This window comes from Delphinapterus leucas, chromosome 18 (assembly GCF_059928025.1).
Source record: "Delphinapterus leucas isolate spDelLeu-1000000601 "Yukka" chromosome 18, BTC_Dleu_Yukka2, whole genome shotgun sequence".
NCBI classification, from domain to species: domain Eukaryota; kingdom Metazoa; phylum Chordata; class Mammalia; order Artiodactyla; family Monodontidae; genus Delphinapterus; species Delphinapterus leucas.
Window position 1 is genome coordinate 29,253,929 of NC_143146.1, and position 17,350 is coordinate 29,271,278.

General features: G+C 38.8%; 1 long non-coding RNA gene across 4 annotated transcripts in view; it reads left to right on the forward strand.

Annotated features, from left to right (window-relative positions):
• The window catches only part of LOC149746837 (uncharacterized), a 444,764-nt gene that overhangs the window by 121,704 nt on the left and 305,710 nt on the right, over window positions 1-17,350 (forward strand). For 2 of the 4 annotated variants that reach the window (XR_016388617.1, XR_016388616.1), the window contains one exon: window positions 1-3,033. This is a non-coding gene — a long non-coding RNA (uncharacterized LOC149746837). The other 2 variants (XR_016388615.1, XR_016388618.1) reach the window with 2 other exon arrangements.

The window sequence follows — 17,350 nt, forward strand, 5'->3', positions numbered from 1 at the left end:
TAAGCTCTATATTGCCGTGTCATCTCTGCATCTCATCCTTTCCCACCATGCCTCTGTGTCCAAGTCACTGGGAAAAGTCTAGCTCCGGCAAAGTTAAGTCTTGAACTTCAATCTCAGACCAAGTCAGGTATTGATTATCAGTTGTTAGCGAGTAGCATCAAACCACATTTTATTTATTTCTTATTTTAACTAGTTGGGGGTGGGATGGGGCACAAATAGGGAGCTGAACAAGCTTATGGGCTGCAGGTTAAATGCTTAGATGATTTTATAATTATACCATCAAATAAGTTTACTTGTGGGGGACTGAAGGACTTGGCTGATTGATGGTGCCAGTGGAGAGCTTAGTTTGGGGCACGGTGATCTTTCTTTGTGGAACTGATTGCTCTGATAGTCTCGCCACATCTGCAGGAGGGCCACTCACAGATTCCACGAGTGACAAAAGTGTGCATGTGCCTGAGGCACAAAGGATGCAACCTTGCTAACTGCAGAGACAAATAGAGATGCTCCTCTGGGGGAAGTCTTCTGTCGGAGGAGGAGCCCAAGCATGTGAAGTTGGGGTTCATCCTGTTTCCTGTTTGCAACCCAAGGCTGCCTGTGGCATTTGGGCACATTTTTTTTTTCAACTGTAGAAGAATGAGAGAGACCAGAGAAGACAGAGACGGATTTTGTAAATGCAGTAAAACTTAGAAAGATCCAGGGCAGAGAAAAAGATGGGCCTGGGGATACATTCCCCAGCATGAATTCAGCTTGTCCAGAGTCCCCTGGTTCTGAGGTTTAATTCAGCCTCTGTGTTTCCTTATTTCTGTTCCATCTTCACCTTATGCTCTCCTTGTTCATCTTCTCAGTGAACTCAGAAATTCTAGTTTATGATAGTAAGGTTACTATCCAAAAGTCCATGGCTGCAAACTGTACCAGCTAGACAGCCCTTTGATCGATAATATACCCAGAAAAAAGATGTGTTTCCTCTTTTGTTCCTCTTAGTTTCTGTCATACAGAAAAGAAACTGAAAGATGCCACAACTGGATAAATAACTTAGGAATAAACGTGCTCTGCTATAGACCTGATCTCAGAATAGCCTAGGGTAGTGAACTCAAAATAATTATAAGCATTAAGAAAGTTGAGTTGGAAGGATCCTTACTTTTTCTGAAAGAGCTTCAATATTTAGAAAAAATTTAATAAATTAGCATTTGTAGTTGGAATAGCAAAGGCCAAGAAAGTTTGATTGAACATTATGAAGGTGTGAAGAATATAGATGGGGTTGACATGCACATGCCCAGTCTAGGAACACCTGGCAGGAGGTGGAACTGGAAGCTTATGAATCTCACAGAAGAATAAGGATATAAAATATAAACAGATTCAAAAAAGGCTTAGATATATAACAGTCATGGTTATAAAGGAAGTGGTGAGACCCTGGAGGGTGCATTTCCACCTTTGTTTTTAATATTCTAAATATTATTTTGAACTAATTAAAAAAATTCTTTTTTAAAAAAAATGTATATATGTATAACTGAGTCACTTTGCTCTACATCAGTAATTAACACAACACTGTAAATCAACTATACTTCAATTTAAAAAAAAGAAAAAAAGAAAAACGTTTCCAATTTTACATTCTATTATTAGAAAAAAACATGGAGAGTTAAAAAAAACAATCTGGGCAACATAAAAAGGAAGAAGAAAATAAGGATTAATTATAGTCTCACTTGACAGAATTTTTAACATTTTTAATATATTTTCTTTCACTTTTCCACACTATTTAAAAATTATTTCACATAGTTATGAGTTTGCAGTTTCGTATTCTTCTTTTATATTTTTATTTAAGCCCAAAGTTTTCTCTATGTCTCCAGGAAGTCTTTATTTTAAATGATTTTAAGATGCCATTAACTGTACAACACCTTATTTTACATACTTCTACGAAAGGGAAAAAAATGTTTCCAATTAAGCTATGACACAAAGCCTTAATGATCTCCTGAAACACATTTGTTGCTTACACCAGCCTTTTGATGCTTTGACATTTCTTTCATCTCTCCTAAGCGTTTAGCAATGCTCTTGGCTTGAGTTGCACTACTTAGCGTGTAGGAGATGCTTCTTTTGCATATTCCTCAGAAAACAAAATGTAGCACAGTTTCATCTTCTTAGGTTCTATAAAACACACGATTTTTTGCTTTGGAACAAAATATGGAATAGTGATCATTTCCCCTATGATGAATATGTGCTTCACCAATATAAAATTTACCCACTGCAGCTCTGTTTACATGCCTATTTGTGTACACAATAACTTTTCATGTCAATACCAAATCACAGTGTTACTTTTGAAGACATTTTAAATGGCAGTGAAATCAACATGTGTAGTACCAACAATGTACATCAATCATTTGAGGTAATGACAAGATGAACATCTGTGACCAAGTTAATGCATGCCTGCCGGTGACAGCTACTTTGTGGCTACTTCGTAGCTGATGGTGATAATAAGGGGCCAGCTACCATAAGACACATTCCAATTTCAGAGATGTTAAAATCTGGAAAAAAGTGAGTCTTAGTGTCAATGAATGCACCTGAATTTAACCGACCATTTTGTTATTCTGGATCTTTTATTTATAAAAAATTATTTGTTTATAAAAGATAAACTTATTTTCTCTTATAACACAGATGTTTCTTTGCATCTGTGATTATTTCCTTGGAATAGATTCTGAGAAGAGGAATTATGCAGTCAAAGGATAGACATATTTTAAAGGTTTTTGACATGTATTTCCAAATAGCTTCACAGAAAGGTAGTTGCATTTATATAGTCTTATGAACAATGCTATTTCAGCTTCCTAAACTTGACTTAATGGAGGAAAGCTGTGGTAGGTAGCCTGCAGGATGGCACCAAAGATTCAGAGTGGTGGCATGTGGCTTTGAGACTTGGTCTTACAGGATTGTACCTCCCCCCTTGCTATTTTGGACCACATATTCTTCAGATGACTGTAACATCTTACCAAGAAAAGAGACTTTCTGGATTCCATGAAGAAGGAGGAAAGTCTACATTAAATCCAGGTCAGTATCATGTCATATTACATCTCTCTATCAACATCAATTATCTTACATGTTAAGCAGAAACATTTAAAACAATGCACATTCCTTTTGATGTGGAATGTTTCCATTTTCCTTGGGCTGATATGTCTATCTGTGTGGCTTTGGGTCTTTGCCTTACAGATGCTTAATGCGGGTGGCATCCAAATGCATGACAAATGGAATATTTGCTAGAAGTTAATTAAGAGTTCAAGAGAAAACAGGAGGGTCAAATATCTGTGCATTATGGATGAAGATCAGAGTAGCAATTGGATTGAATCAATTCAAGAAACACTTATTGAGAGTTAACTCAGCCTGTGTCAGGTAGTATGAATAGTGTGGTCAGTAAAACTGATGGTCTGCCTGCCCTGGTGGAGCTTACAACCAAGGAGTAGCATCACTCATCCCAACTTTCTTGTAAGGTACCCTCATCTTCTATCGTAAAATGTAAGTATTTGAGGGGTTCAAAGGATGCTGAAGCTGGGAGTGGACTGTAAAATGTTTTACTGGGAGAAAGAGTTTTTCTCTTTCTTATATTCTGTGGTATGCTGGGCACAGTCGGTTGGAAACTCCTTGTCAGCTCCCATGATGTCCAGATCAACATGTCGCCAATATGCTTTCCTAAGATTTTGAGAGTCAAACAGAATCTGTCTTCTTTAGGTTATCCCAGGACCCCAAAAGGTCCGTGTCTCCTCCCAAGAATAGAAACACTGTGTGTGTTTGTGTCTTGTTCTTCTCTGGTACTTTCTATCTGCATGTCATCCTGGGCACCCTTAGAGGCTGTGTGATATAGTGGAAAGTTATGGGAATTTGGAATTATAAGAACTAGGTTGGAATCTGTTTCTTCCACTTCTTAGCTGTGTGTGACCTTAGGAAAATTGTTTAATTTTTCTTGGTCATCATCTTTCTCATCATTTTCACAGCCACCTTATGATTTTAGATACTATTAAGCCCATTTGACACTTGAAAAACCAGAAGTTCGGCAAGGTAAGGTAATTTTCTCAAGAACTAGGGTTCAAATACATGGAGCTTGACTTTAGTGTCCATACTTAAGGACTCATTTATGTCAATTATTAAGAGCTGAACACAGTATTTGGTTCATAGAGAATCCACAATAAAGTACAATAACTATGATTATGGTTGTTATGACTCAGAACCAGGATAATGGGAGTATTTACCAAGGTGGAAGCAAAATCTCAATGGCAGACCTGTGCTAGAGTTATTTTGGAGTAGAGAATAATTCTCATTCAACCTCTGACCCCAACCACATGTAAGGCTAACCTTGATTAGAGTGGTAAATGTCATCTGTAATGGAAAGATGTAATTTTTATAATTCTACTTCTGCTGTAAAGAAAAATTACACTTTTGACATTTTAAATTAATGCTTTAGATAGGCCTGGATTGACATATGTGGTACAAGGGGCCTTAAACCAAGATCTAAAATATAGAGATGAATCCTTAATTAATGAGTTATGGGTCCCGAGAAGAGGTTAAAGTTAAATAAAATATCTGAAGCTAGTGCTGTTTTGAGGTGTTTTAAAATGTTCCTATTTCACATCCATTTTTAAAAATAGGGCAAAATGTATGTAGATTTTCATATATGGCAACACATATAAAAGTTTTGGCTAATGATACACTGTTACCTCTTTGGCTCAGTATGGAGAAATGCAGTCTAATTTTCTTATCATTTCCTCCCTATCTTATTAGCATTTCAGAGGTTAATCCTCTGTTAACACATCTTCTCAGAGTGCTCTTGTTTTACACTCACAGGTTTTATTTTTTATCCACCGTAGAGAGCTATTGTCCTCATTTTTTGTTGCATTTAGGTAGGGGATTGATGTTGTTCAAGCATCATGTTTAAGGATGTCCTTCCCATTCTTTCCCATTCCATTCTTTTTTTCAAGTTTTCTGTTGCATCTGAAATAGTCCCTAAGTTTCTGGAGAGGATTAAAAAAGCATTTTATAGCAAAATTTAGAGCAAAAACTATTGCAATTATTTTTCCTTCTTTGAAACAGTATCAAGTCTCATTTTTCTGCATAACGGTGACCCAGATTATCTGGTTTGGGTAGACAAACAGGGCAATGACTTGACCATGAACATGCCCACCCTCACAAGTCCTTGGGGAGGGTGAAGAGCTTGTGATATGGCCACCAAAACATGTGTGCTGCTTGATTTTCCGCAGAACTATGAAAGTTCAATTCAAATAATATTCATTAATGGACCAATTTTTTTTAAACCTACACCAAGTAAAAATGAACTTACTCAGAAGCTGCTGGCAACACCTGACTGTGGCTTTGAAGATCTGCACCAGCAAATCTAGCCCAAAATATTCCTGTTTTTGAAGGAAGTGAAAAAGAAAACTCATTGCTTCACACTTACATAAACACTTATAAACATGCAAGAAAACCAGTTTTGTTTCTAGAGTGTATGTCAGTTCTTTTGAGATGAAAAAATTCAGACTTCAGGCCTGGGACCTAACTGGAATTATTTATTGTTAATGATTTAGTGTTTTATTTTTTCAGAGTTCATTACTCTTCAAGGTCCAATAACAATAATAAATGAAACTAACACAATATTGTAAATCAACTGTATTTCAATTTAAAAAATAACAATAATAAGAACTTTTTCTTTAATTTTACTTCACTGCCAATGAGACTGTACTGTGGATTTTGTCAAAAAAGAAGTAAGTAAATTTGAAAACTCAAGACATCCTACTCATCTGGAAGGGTCCATTCCATCATCATCCTTTAAATATTTTGTTCTAAATAAATTTAGACAAATGAACACATCTGAAATATTTTGTTTGGGAACTCATCAAGAAACTCCAAAGTTGTGAGTCTTAGTGTGTATTTACTGAAAATTGTTAAGAGCCAAGAAAGGGAGAGTCAATTTTAGGATCCTAAGAATATATAATTAAATCACCCTGCTTTGTTCCATAAAAGTGACTGAAGATGAATGAAATCCATTTTCATCTCTAGTGTGATGCTGTTCGTGACAGGGACAATTTGTATGAAATAGAAGCTAACCTGCCTCATGAAAAAACTGTAATAAAGGTTTCTGTTTCTGTCACTGAATCACAATCCTTTCAAACTCTTCTCCTCAGTGCGTTTACCCCTCCTAGAGAACTCTGTCGGAACCCCCTATAATGTTTGTGTGTAGAAAGGCGTAAAAGTCCAGTGGAGTTACTAATGACAGGGGAGATGGAAGATTAACTTCTTTCTTAAAAACTGAAAGAATCTCAGAACATATCCTTTTATTCTACACTGGTATGAGGGTCTGGGAAATGTCTTCTTTAAATATACAGGTATTTTTATGGGGCTCTTAAATCTTTGTCTGATACTGTAGTTTCCTCCCATATGTTTACTGTCAACTAACAGCTGAGAACTGATGAGCTGGGTGGAAATGTTTTGGAAAGCAGCAGTTCTTCCTTTCTGACAACTGTTTCTTTTGTTTAACTCAAACTTCTTCTAAAAAAAAGAATAAGATTTATTTGCATATTTTTTGTCGATAGAACATGGCCAATAAGGGTAGTCTTTGCATGATGTGAAAGGGGGTTTTGTTAGATACAGTTTCTTTTATTGTGATTAGAATGGATGTGACACAAACATGCTGTGTTTTGGGAAGATCACTCTGGCCATAGTGAGGGAAATAAGGTGAGACTGGAACCAAGGAGACCAGATTGAAGGGTAGTAGGAGAGGTATGGAGAAGAGGGAACAGAATTCAAGGATTTTCTAGGAAGTAGAGTTACTGGAAGGGAAATTTATTGAGGGGGGAAAGAGGATTTATTATGACACAAAATGTCTTCCTTGGGTGATGGTAAATAGCATTGATCGAGATTGGGAATGCAGAGGAAAGACGCTGCTGTGACATTTTGCGATTGAGATGCCTTTGGTGCCTGCATATGGTTCAGGTAGGAGTTGAGCTCAAAAGAGAAATCTGTATTGGAGATTCAGAATTGGTTATCTTCATCCATATGACAGTTGGGAGTGTGTGGTTTGAGAAGACAAGGGGAAGGAAAATGAGAAAACCGAAACATGAAAGGGTGGGTAGAGAAGACGAGATTGTGACGGAGTGTCAGAGAAAGGAGGCAAGGATGCTTGAGTCTCCTCACCATCACATGAGGAATGCTTGAATGAACAGCCGTGTTTGGCTCTCGGGAGAGCAGATCCTTCCAAGGGTGGACTGGTGTGCCTTTTGGTCTTTTAAAGAGGGACTAGATTTAGTCTGTGTTGCTCCTCCTGAGGGTACTGAAGAACTTTATGGAAGTAAATTCTGCTTTTGTTTATGGAAGCACTTTCAAAGCATGGAAACACACAACAGGGGATGTAACTACCCCAAAGCATCCTTAGCTGCCTCCCCATTAAAGAGAGCCTTACTGCCCATCAATGAAGAAGTAAGTCCTGATTGGAGGGGCTGGTGGGGACACTAGATGACTTCTAAGATTCTCTGAAGTCTAGGAGTCGATACAAAGACTAAAAAAGGTCATACTTTTTTATGAAAGTGCTTTGCAAAAGTTAAGCTCAGCTTCAAGGGGACGGTGCAATGCTATAGTGACAAACAAACACACGCTCACACAGTGAAGAGAAATGGCATTTCCCCTTCCTGTTGGCATTCCCCCAAATTGTGATACCTTAGTCCCCCTTATCCTACGGTATAATATTCAGGCTTAGAAATTATATAAATTAACCCTTTTGAGGAAAGATCAGACAGCTTTTCTTGCCTTGTTGTCTATTTGTATTTGAAAATAAGGAGGTACCTTTATAGAGGTTTGTAGTCTGATAGCCAAATGATCAATATTGTTTCTCCCGCAAAGATATGATCTTTCATAATACAGATTTGTCACTGTGCTAATTCCACGTCAGAACCTGAACATGTCTTAGGTTCACTCTTATTGTGGCACCATAATGCTGTAACTGCTGTACCAAAGAAGACTCGGAAACATATATTGTTCATGGGGAATCCTTGAGAATACATTAAATGAAAATAGCCCATAATAACCAATAATTTGATCCTATTAAGCCAGGCAGATGTGTCAGGGTTAGGAAGGCTATTATTTATTTTACAGAAACACATTTCTGATGGAACATGTAGATTGAAGTTAGCATGTTGGGATTAGAAGTAGGAGAGGACTTGAATGGAATTCTGGTTGTTCATATAATTTCTCCTGCTCAGTCACATAGACTTTATTATACCAAATTACAATTTGCATCATTCAAATGCAAATGAACGTTCAAAGCCCTGTGTGGGCTTCATGTAATTCTTTTTGGGCAAGAGCTGCTCAACGCTTCACTTATTTGAAAGAATTCAGTGATGCAACTAATTCCAAGAGAAAAAAAAGATGTGAATTTGGAAGTGTTCTTATTGGAAGGGATGATATAATCATATCAAATTCGCATCTGGTTTTATTTTGCTGTCTCTCCTCTTGGTTTCTCTAAGTGTATGTGACTTACGGGATACATTATATCCCTTTACCTGACTTTCCTTTGTTTCCCAGTCTGAATCTTCCCAGAATCATGATCCCACTTAAGTATTGACTATAAAAGTAAGGAACAGAGAGGAAAGTTTTGAAAAGCATAGCAAGCTAACAATGTTATTATGGAAATGTGGAAATGCATTCAATGGTAACACTTCACTTTATGAACCAATCTCGCAGTCAGCCAGACTGCTCATAACGCGGGACACTTCATAAGTCACCAAACCTGCCTTGCCAGTTTATTTTAACATCTCCTGTTCTCAAATGTAAGAAAATATTCACACAGCTTTTAATACTCTCCAGCTGTTCATTGGTAAAGACCCCAACATGAAGCTTGTAGGGAGAAAACTGTGCTTGATTTAAGTTCTAAAAGCGACTCTACAAAAAGCCTGACTCCCTTTAGCCTCTGCTCTCAGAAAATACATCTTCTCTCATCAGCCCCCTGACACTTGTCGTGCTTCTCAAGGCTTTTCAGTGGTGATTCTGTGGTCACCAGTTCAGGTTACTCAGTGAACAACTAACTGGTGTGAGCTTCTCTTCAGATCTTTCTCTGACCAGGTCCTGCCAGGTGCAGAACATGGTTTGGTTCCAAAGAGGTCCTGTGGAGATCTGATCATGCAGGATGCTTCATGGTGAAAAGGATGCATGGCACAAATCAGTTTGGGAAATGAGTTTAGAGCTTATAAATAGAAGTAGTATATTAAAGGGTCTAAGAAATTCTGCAGTAAAGAATTTCTACTTAACTGTTTAACCCAGTAGTAGATCACAATATTTGAGAGCACTGATTTGAATACAGATAGACTTGTACTGAAATCCCAGGCTCACTATTAGCCATGAAACTTGGGCAAGTTACTTCCCTGTACAATGGGAAAAACGAGTCCCAACTCAGGCTGTTGTGGAAAGGAAAAATATAATGTATATAAAACATTCCGCAGAGTGCAGGATCATAGCCTACACTCAGTTACTCATTTGTAGTATAATGTTATTATCTTATGTGGTTGTATGACTCTGTTCCAGGCAACATACAAGGAACTACTCTTCTAAGGAAAAGGGATGGGAAATGCTGATCTGACAGATTGTGATGTGTATCAATACTTTTAAAGAACTGAGAGGGTTAGTACCCTTTATATCATGAGAATTCTCTGTTAAGTTGGCAGATACCTCTGTCCCATTGTTGTATCATAGACAAAACATATAGACTTTGGGGTGAATAATGCGAAATTGACTTTGAAATATAATACCCAAAGGTGGTTGTAAATGAGGCCTATTTTCTGTCTTGAATATCAAAAGCTAAATTCTAGGACCTAAAAGTCCAGAAAGAAGCCCCAAGAGGTGAGGAAAAAAAGAAGGGAAATTTGTTTCCTTGTGCAAAGAAGTTAATGGAAAATTTGAACACCTGTGGGAACAGGCATAGAGCCAAGTCATCTTTTAGAACAGAGATGAGGGTGTAACAAGGCTGATTATTAATTAGGTTCTAGTAGGTAATTGGTTTTTAAGCCCAAGTGAAATGTAGGGAGAGGTTTGTGTTCAACTCTGGTAACTGCCCTTTTTAGTTTTCTTCTTTCCCTCTGAGGTCTCTGCTGCCTTTTTCTTAATTCCTCCTCACCCAAGGCACTTTTCTCGATGAGATAAAACTGTACAGAAACCTGCTGTTAGTTAGCTAAATTTATGAAAGGATCTGATCATTAATTCATGTGAAGGTATAAAGCGGAGTTTCTCAATCCCCTCACTCTTGACATTTGGACTGGATAATTCTCTGTTGTGGGGGGCTGTCCTCCACAATAGAGGACCTTTAACCAAATCTCTGGCCTCTACCCACCATATGCCAATAGCCCCCTTCACCTTAGTTGTGACACCAACAGTGTCTCCAGACATTGCCAGATGATTGCTGGAAGGTAATATCCCTCTCTCCTCTCACTGAAAACCCCTGAGTACAAAGGTTTTACAGCAGATAAATCTGTACCATTTTCTGAGTTAGATTCCCTTTTTATCGTGTGTAATTTCTTAATTTCCCAAGACAGAACTTGGAAAATAAAATTCATTTATAAGCCACAGGTCAAGGAAGAGCGGTTTTGTACCATCACATCGAAGAGGTGGATGCCTCATTTATTTAAACCAAATAGTCCAAATCTGTTACAGCAAGTAAACTCTCCTCCTCAGCGGATGGTTTGGGATAGGTTTGAGGCTTCGTCCACATCTGTATTAAATTTGAAGCCTACTTCCCACCCTTCACTAGAAATATTTTTAATGGTTGAGCATTAAGCAAGTAAAAGGATCTCCGATAGTCTATCTGACTTGGTCATAAATAAAGCAAGATAGCAAAATAGATTGACTGATAGTTTTTTGTCCTTTGGTGACTGAATTATGTTTACTGTTCAACCAACCCTGTGGCAGAACAGCACTTCCAACAAAGGCAAAAAGTAAATTCTAAACTGGGGGTATTTCTTTAAATACGCATTTGGCAACAAATGCAAAAGAATATGGGCCGAAGTCCAAAGACTGCTGTTTTTTTCCTTAATTTGCATTTGGCTTTTTGAGTCTGATCTTTCAGGTGCCTGTTTCCCTTTCTCCCTCCTCAATTGCCGTTCTTCTCTGTGAACTTTTTGTTTAGCAAAGAGGAACACATACTGTGCAATGAAAACATCGGCTGTAAATCATCTCAGCTATAAAATGTAGCAGTTTGGAGCCCAGTAATTGGGACTGTGTTTCTGAAAACAAGAAGGACAGCCAGCATCTGAGTGTGTCAGTTAATTGATCCACAGGGAGAGACTCTGGGAGTGTCCAAAAGACTGGGTTTTTTTACACTTTTTATTGTTCTAATTTTTCCATGGGACCCACAGTTTTCCCTTGCTAATCATTTACCACAGCTAACTTTATTTTGTGTGTCGAAATTCCATTGATACTACAGAATTCAGAGCTCTGACACAGGGTGAGCCTTTCAAAAGCCTGAATACTTGGCAGGCATAAATATGTGTGCTCTATAGATTTGGTGCAAAGTGAGTGGGAACATTTCTTCATGGCCACAGTGCAGTTTGGGACACCAGCTACAGTGTTATCTGTGAAACCCAGGTTGGGAGCAAAGCACAATCCTTGCTTTGGTCACAGAGCAAATAATTAACTAATTTATAATAGATATATTAAATGTGCTCAGAATTCTTATTGCTTCATGAAATCCATAGTTTAAGAATATGGATATATGCTATATAAATGTGAAGATTTGGAGCAAAAATAGTCAACGCATTGAGTGAGCTGATATGTGTGTCAATGATTTGTTCTCTGAAAGTCAGGTATCAAGGAGATAATCTATTTTGTGAAGTTTGAGAATATACATTCCCTGCACTGAAGTAAGAAGAGGGTTTAGTCTTCTTTCCTTTTTTGCCAAACCTGAGAGAACGTATTTAATTATATATAATTACACTTCTCTCTTTTAATCAGTAAATGTTAATCCTGAGACCCAGAAGGGTGGTTCCAGGAATGTTGGGAGCTTACATTCTAGAAACGAAAGGAGATTCTGGGGAAGGTCAAAGTTGAGGTGAGCTGAGCGAATGGCTGAATGTCAACTCCTTCTTTAGAGTGTGGTCTAATGTTTCTTTCCTCTCCTGGGCGTTAGGGTCTGATATCTCTAGCACCCAGCATCACATGGTCACAGGGCACTCAGTAAATGAGAACTGAACTAGTTAATAGTAGTCATCCCTGTCATAGCATGCGCTTTTTTTTTTTTTTCTGGTACGCGGGCCTCTCACTGTTGTGGCCTCTCCCGTCGCGGAGCACAGGCTCCGGACGCGCAGGCTCAGCGGCCATGGCTCACGGGCCCAGCCGCTCCGCGGCATGTGGGATCTTCCCGGACCGGGGCACGAACCCGTGTCCCCTGCATCGGCAGGCGGACTCTCAACCACTGTGCCACCAGGGAAGCCCAGCATGCTTTCTTGACTGGCAGGTGAGAGAGGACTCAGGAAGGTGGAGAGGGATGAGCAGGATCAGCTTCATGGAGAATGGATCATAAAGAAGATTGATTCTTTGCATGAAAGTAAAAGAAACTCCATTTAAAGTAGCAAAACTGAAAGGGAAGAATTGTTAAATACTGAGGGGTCTCACTAACCCAAGAAAAGGGATTCAGTCAAGACTCAGGAACTAGCCAGAAACATGCACTCAACCACTACCAGAACTTTCTCTCCAGTCCTTGATTGTGCTTGTTTCTGTTCAACTGCTCCTTCTTTTCTCTATTGGAACATTAGCCCTCTCTGCCTCTCTTTTACCCATAGCAGAACACATGGCAGATATTAAGACATCGGCATCCAACTGTTATCTTTTTCTGCTTCAAATCTTTGGGCACTGAGTCTAAAAATCCTGGGGAAGGACCTCCTTGGCCTGGTTTGGATTAGAGAGTCATTCCTATTCCATTGACTCGGATCAGTGGTGGGATGTCATTCTGTCAACAGCGTGGCTCAAGCATTAGCCGGGGAACAAAAGGAGATGGACATTTCCTAGAAGGAATCGCCAAAGTGATGGTACTGTTAGTGTCCACTGGTTTCAGTGTAATCCAAATCATAAGTGGATGAAGAGGAATAAAAAAAAAGTAGCCACACAGAGGTCCACTATGAGTAAAGAGAAATGAGGAAATGTGTCTGTCGCTTCACAGGAATCCATTGCGGGCTACTATGTGCTGGTAAAGTCAGAAATGGCTTATATGAGAAGGACAGCTTTGATTCTGGCCTGGGGCTGGCCTGGATCTGGGGCTGGATCCGGAGAGACAGAGGAGAGGGAAGAAGTTTTCCAGACAAGGACTGCACAGAAACTAGGCTGGGGGCTCTAATGAGCTCCACATTTGGTGGCAGTGAGAGGCAGCCTGATTGTAATCACATATGCCTGTGGAGAATGTGCAAGATAAATCTGCATAATTAGGGTGGCACCGGATTGTAGAGGGCCTTGAAAGGTGGGCAGGGGATTTAGATTTGGCCAGCAAAAATGAACCAGTAAAGACTCCTGAAGGAAGAGTAATATGGAAACAGAAAAGTTTCAGAGAGTGAATGTGGTAGCAACGTATAGGACACAGTCAGTCACCAAGACACTGAAGTCAAACTTCCTAGGAGCTGCTTTGGAGTTCAACATAAAATATAGATTCTCAGATCTTATTGCTGCTGTAGAATCAGAATCTCTGGGGTTAGGGCTGGGAACTATGTTTGGAAAATTCCTTAGGTAGCAAATGCTGAGGATACACCTAAATGATTCTTTTTTTTTTTTTTTTTTTTTTTTTTTGTGGTACGTGGGCCTCTCACTGCTGTGGCCTCTCCCGTTGCGGAGCAACAGGCTCCAGACACGCAGGCTCAGCGGCCATGGCTCACGGGCCCAGCCGCTCCGGGGCACGTGGGATCTTCCCGGACCAGGACACGAACCCGTGTCCCCTGCATCGGCAGGTAGACTCTCAACCACTGCACCTCCAGGGAAGCCCACCTAAATAATTCTTGATCTGCTATTTTTCAGCTTGGGTGGTGACAAACTAAAATGTTTAGGTAGGAAAACTATATCATCCTTTAAAATATACAGTTCATTCTTCATTAACTGGAGGAATGGGAGAGGAGAGGAAAGTAATAAGTAACCCTGACTCTTAGCTAATTTAAGACTGAGGTCAACTCTTAACAACCTAGTTTCCCGCCACTTTTGTTTATTTAATTGACTGTTCTGTTATTTTAAATAATGTAATGATCTCCTTTGATCCACCATCCAAAACAAAAGCTGGGACCCTGGCTGTTACTAAATCTAACCTGTTCCATGCCTCCATCCCCACCTCATTGTATGGATGTTTACTGCCAGAGGTAACCACCATCCTGGATCCTATATTCATCATTTTCTTGCTTTTCTTTTTATATAGTTTGTTGTATTTATCACTGTTAATTATATGTGTCATTGTAGTGTTCTTACAAAGTATATGCAGTTTTGTTTTAATTGTTCTCACTTTATAAAAAGGGTAACACATTGTAAGCAGTGTTTTGAAACTTACTTTTAAATTTTAATATTAAATTGCTAAGATTCTTCCATGTCGTTGGGTGTCGCTGTAGTTCAGGTGACCGAGTTTTTGGAGGAGCAGTGGAAATGGACACTAGGACCTGGACTGAGCTTGCAAATTACCCCAACAAGCAGTTAAGAGACATTGACTGTCTCTAGCAGCTTCCCCTTCCCAGGTCAGGAGGTGAGAAGCCATGCCCTGGTGTCTTTTCAGGAAAAGGGGAGGATGAGCCCATGGATTTCCTATTCCTAAACCAGAGTGGCTCAGAGGGGGCAATAGCTTCTTCCTCTGCATACCTTTGGCAGTTATAATCCACGCCTGCCGTGATATTAAGAACATCCAGAGAAGCAAGAACTACAGTCCTGCAGCCTGTGGAACAAAAACCACATTCACAGAAAGATAGACAAGATGAAAAGGCAGAGGGCTATGTACCAGATGAAGGAACAAGATAAAACCCCAGAAAAACAACTAAATGAAGTGGAGATAGGCAACCTTCCAGAAAAAGAATTCAGAATAATGATAATGAAGATGATCCAGGACCTCAGAAAAAGAATGGAGGCAAAGGTCGAGAAGATGCAAGAAATGTTTAACAAAGACCAAGGAGAATTAAAGAACAAACAAACAGAGAAGAACAATACAATAACTGAAATGAAAACTACACTAGAAGGAATCAATAGCAGAATAACTGAGGCAGAAGAACGGATAAGTGACCTGGAAGACAGAATGGTGGAATTCACTGGTGTGGAACAGAATAAAGAAAAAAGAAGGAAAAGAAATGAAGACAGCCTAAGAGACCTCTGGGACAACATTAAACGCAACAACATTTGCATTATAGAGGTCCCAGAAGAATAAGAGAGAGAGAAGGGACCCGAGAAAATATTTGAAGGGATTGTAGTCGAAAACTTCCCTAAAATGGGAAAGGAAATAGCCATCCAAGTCCAGGAAGCACAGAGAGTCCTACACAGGGTAAACACAAATAGAAACATGATGAGACACACAGTAATCAAACTGGCAAAAATTAAAGACAAAGAAAAATTATTGAAAGAAGCAAGGGAAAAACGACAAATAACATACAAGGGAACTCCCATAAAGTTAACAGCTGATTTCTCAGCAGAAACTCTACAAGCCAGAAGGGAGTGGCATGATATACTTAAAGTGATGAAAGGGAAGGACCTACAACCAAGATTACTCTACCCGGCAAGGATCTCATTCAGATTCAATGGAGAAATCAAAAGCTTTACAGACAAGCAAAAGGTAAGAGAATTCAGCACCACCAAACCAGCTCTACAACAAATGCTAAAGGAACTTCTCTAAGTGGGAAACACAAGAGAAGAAAAGGACCTACAAAAACAAACGCAAAAAAATTAAGAAAATGGGAATAGGAACATACACATCAATAATTACCTTAAACGTGAATGGATTAAATGCTCCAACCAAAAGACACAGGCTTGCTGAATGGATACAAAAACAAGACCCATATATATGCTGTCTACAAGAGACCCACTTCAGACCTAGAGACACATACAGAATGAAAGTGAGGAGATGGAAAAAGATATTCCATGCAAATGGAAACCAAAAGAAAGCTGGAGTAGCAATACTCATATCAGATAAAATAGACTTTAAAATAAAGAATGTTACAAGAGACAAGGAAGGACACTACATAATGATCAAGGGATCAATCCAAGAAGAAGATATAGCAATTATAAATATATATGCACCCAACATAGGAGCACCTCAATACATAAGGCAACTGCTAACAGCTATAAAAGAGGAAATGGACAGTAACAAAATTATAGTGGGGGGCTTTAATACCTCACTTACACCAATGGACAGATCATCCAAAATGAAAATAAATAAGGAAACAGAAGCTTTAAATGACACAATAGGCCAGATTTAATTGATATTTATAGGACATTCCATCCTAAAACAGCCGATTACACTTTCTTCTCAAATGTGCATGGAAAAAAAAATAAAAATAAAAAAAAATGTGCATGGGACATTCTCCAGGATCGATCACATCTTGGGTCACAAATGAAGCCTCAGTAAATTTAAGAATATTGAAATCATATCAAGCATCTTTTCTGACCACAATGCTATGAGATTAGAAATGAATTACAGGGAAGAAAATGTAAAAAACACAAACACATGGAGGCTAAACAATGCGTTACTAAATAACCAAGAGATCACTGAAGATATCAAAGAGGAAATCAAAAAATAACTAGAGACAAATGACAATGAAAACACGATGATCCAAAACCTATGGGATGCAGCAAAAGCAGTTCTAAGAGGGAAGTTTATAGCTATACAAGCCTACCTCAAGAAACAAGAAAAATCTCAAATAAACAATCTAACCTTACACCTAAAGGAACTAGAGAAAGAAGCACAAAGAAAACCCAAAGTTAGCAGAAGGAAAGAAATCATAAAGATCAGAGCAGAAATAAATGGAATAGAAACAAAGAAAACAATAGCAAGGATCAATAAAACTAATCTCTGGTTCTTTGAGAAGATAAACAAAATTGATAAACCATTAGCCAGACTCATCAAGAAAAAGAGGGAGAGGACTCAAATCAATAAAATCAGAAATGAAAAAGTAGAAGTTACAAAAGACACCGCAAAAATGCGAAGCATCCTAAGAGACTACTACAAGCAACTCTATGCCAATAAAATGGACAACCTGGAAGAAATGGACATATTCTTAGAAAGGTATAACCTTCCAAGACTGAACCAGGAAGAAATAAAAAATACACACAGACCAATCACAAGTAATGAAATTGAAACTGTGATTAAAAATCTTCCAACAGGGCTTCCCTGGTGGCGCAGTGG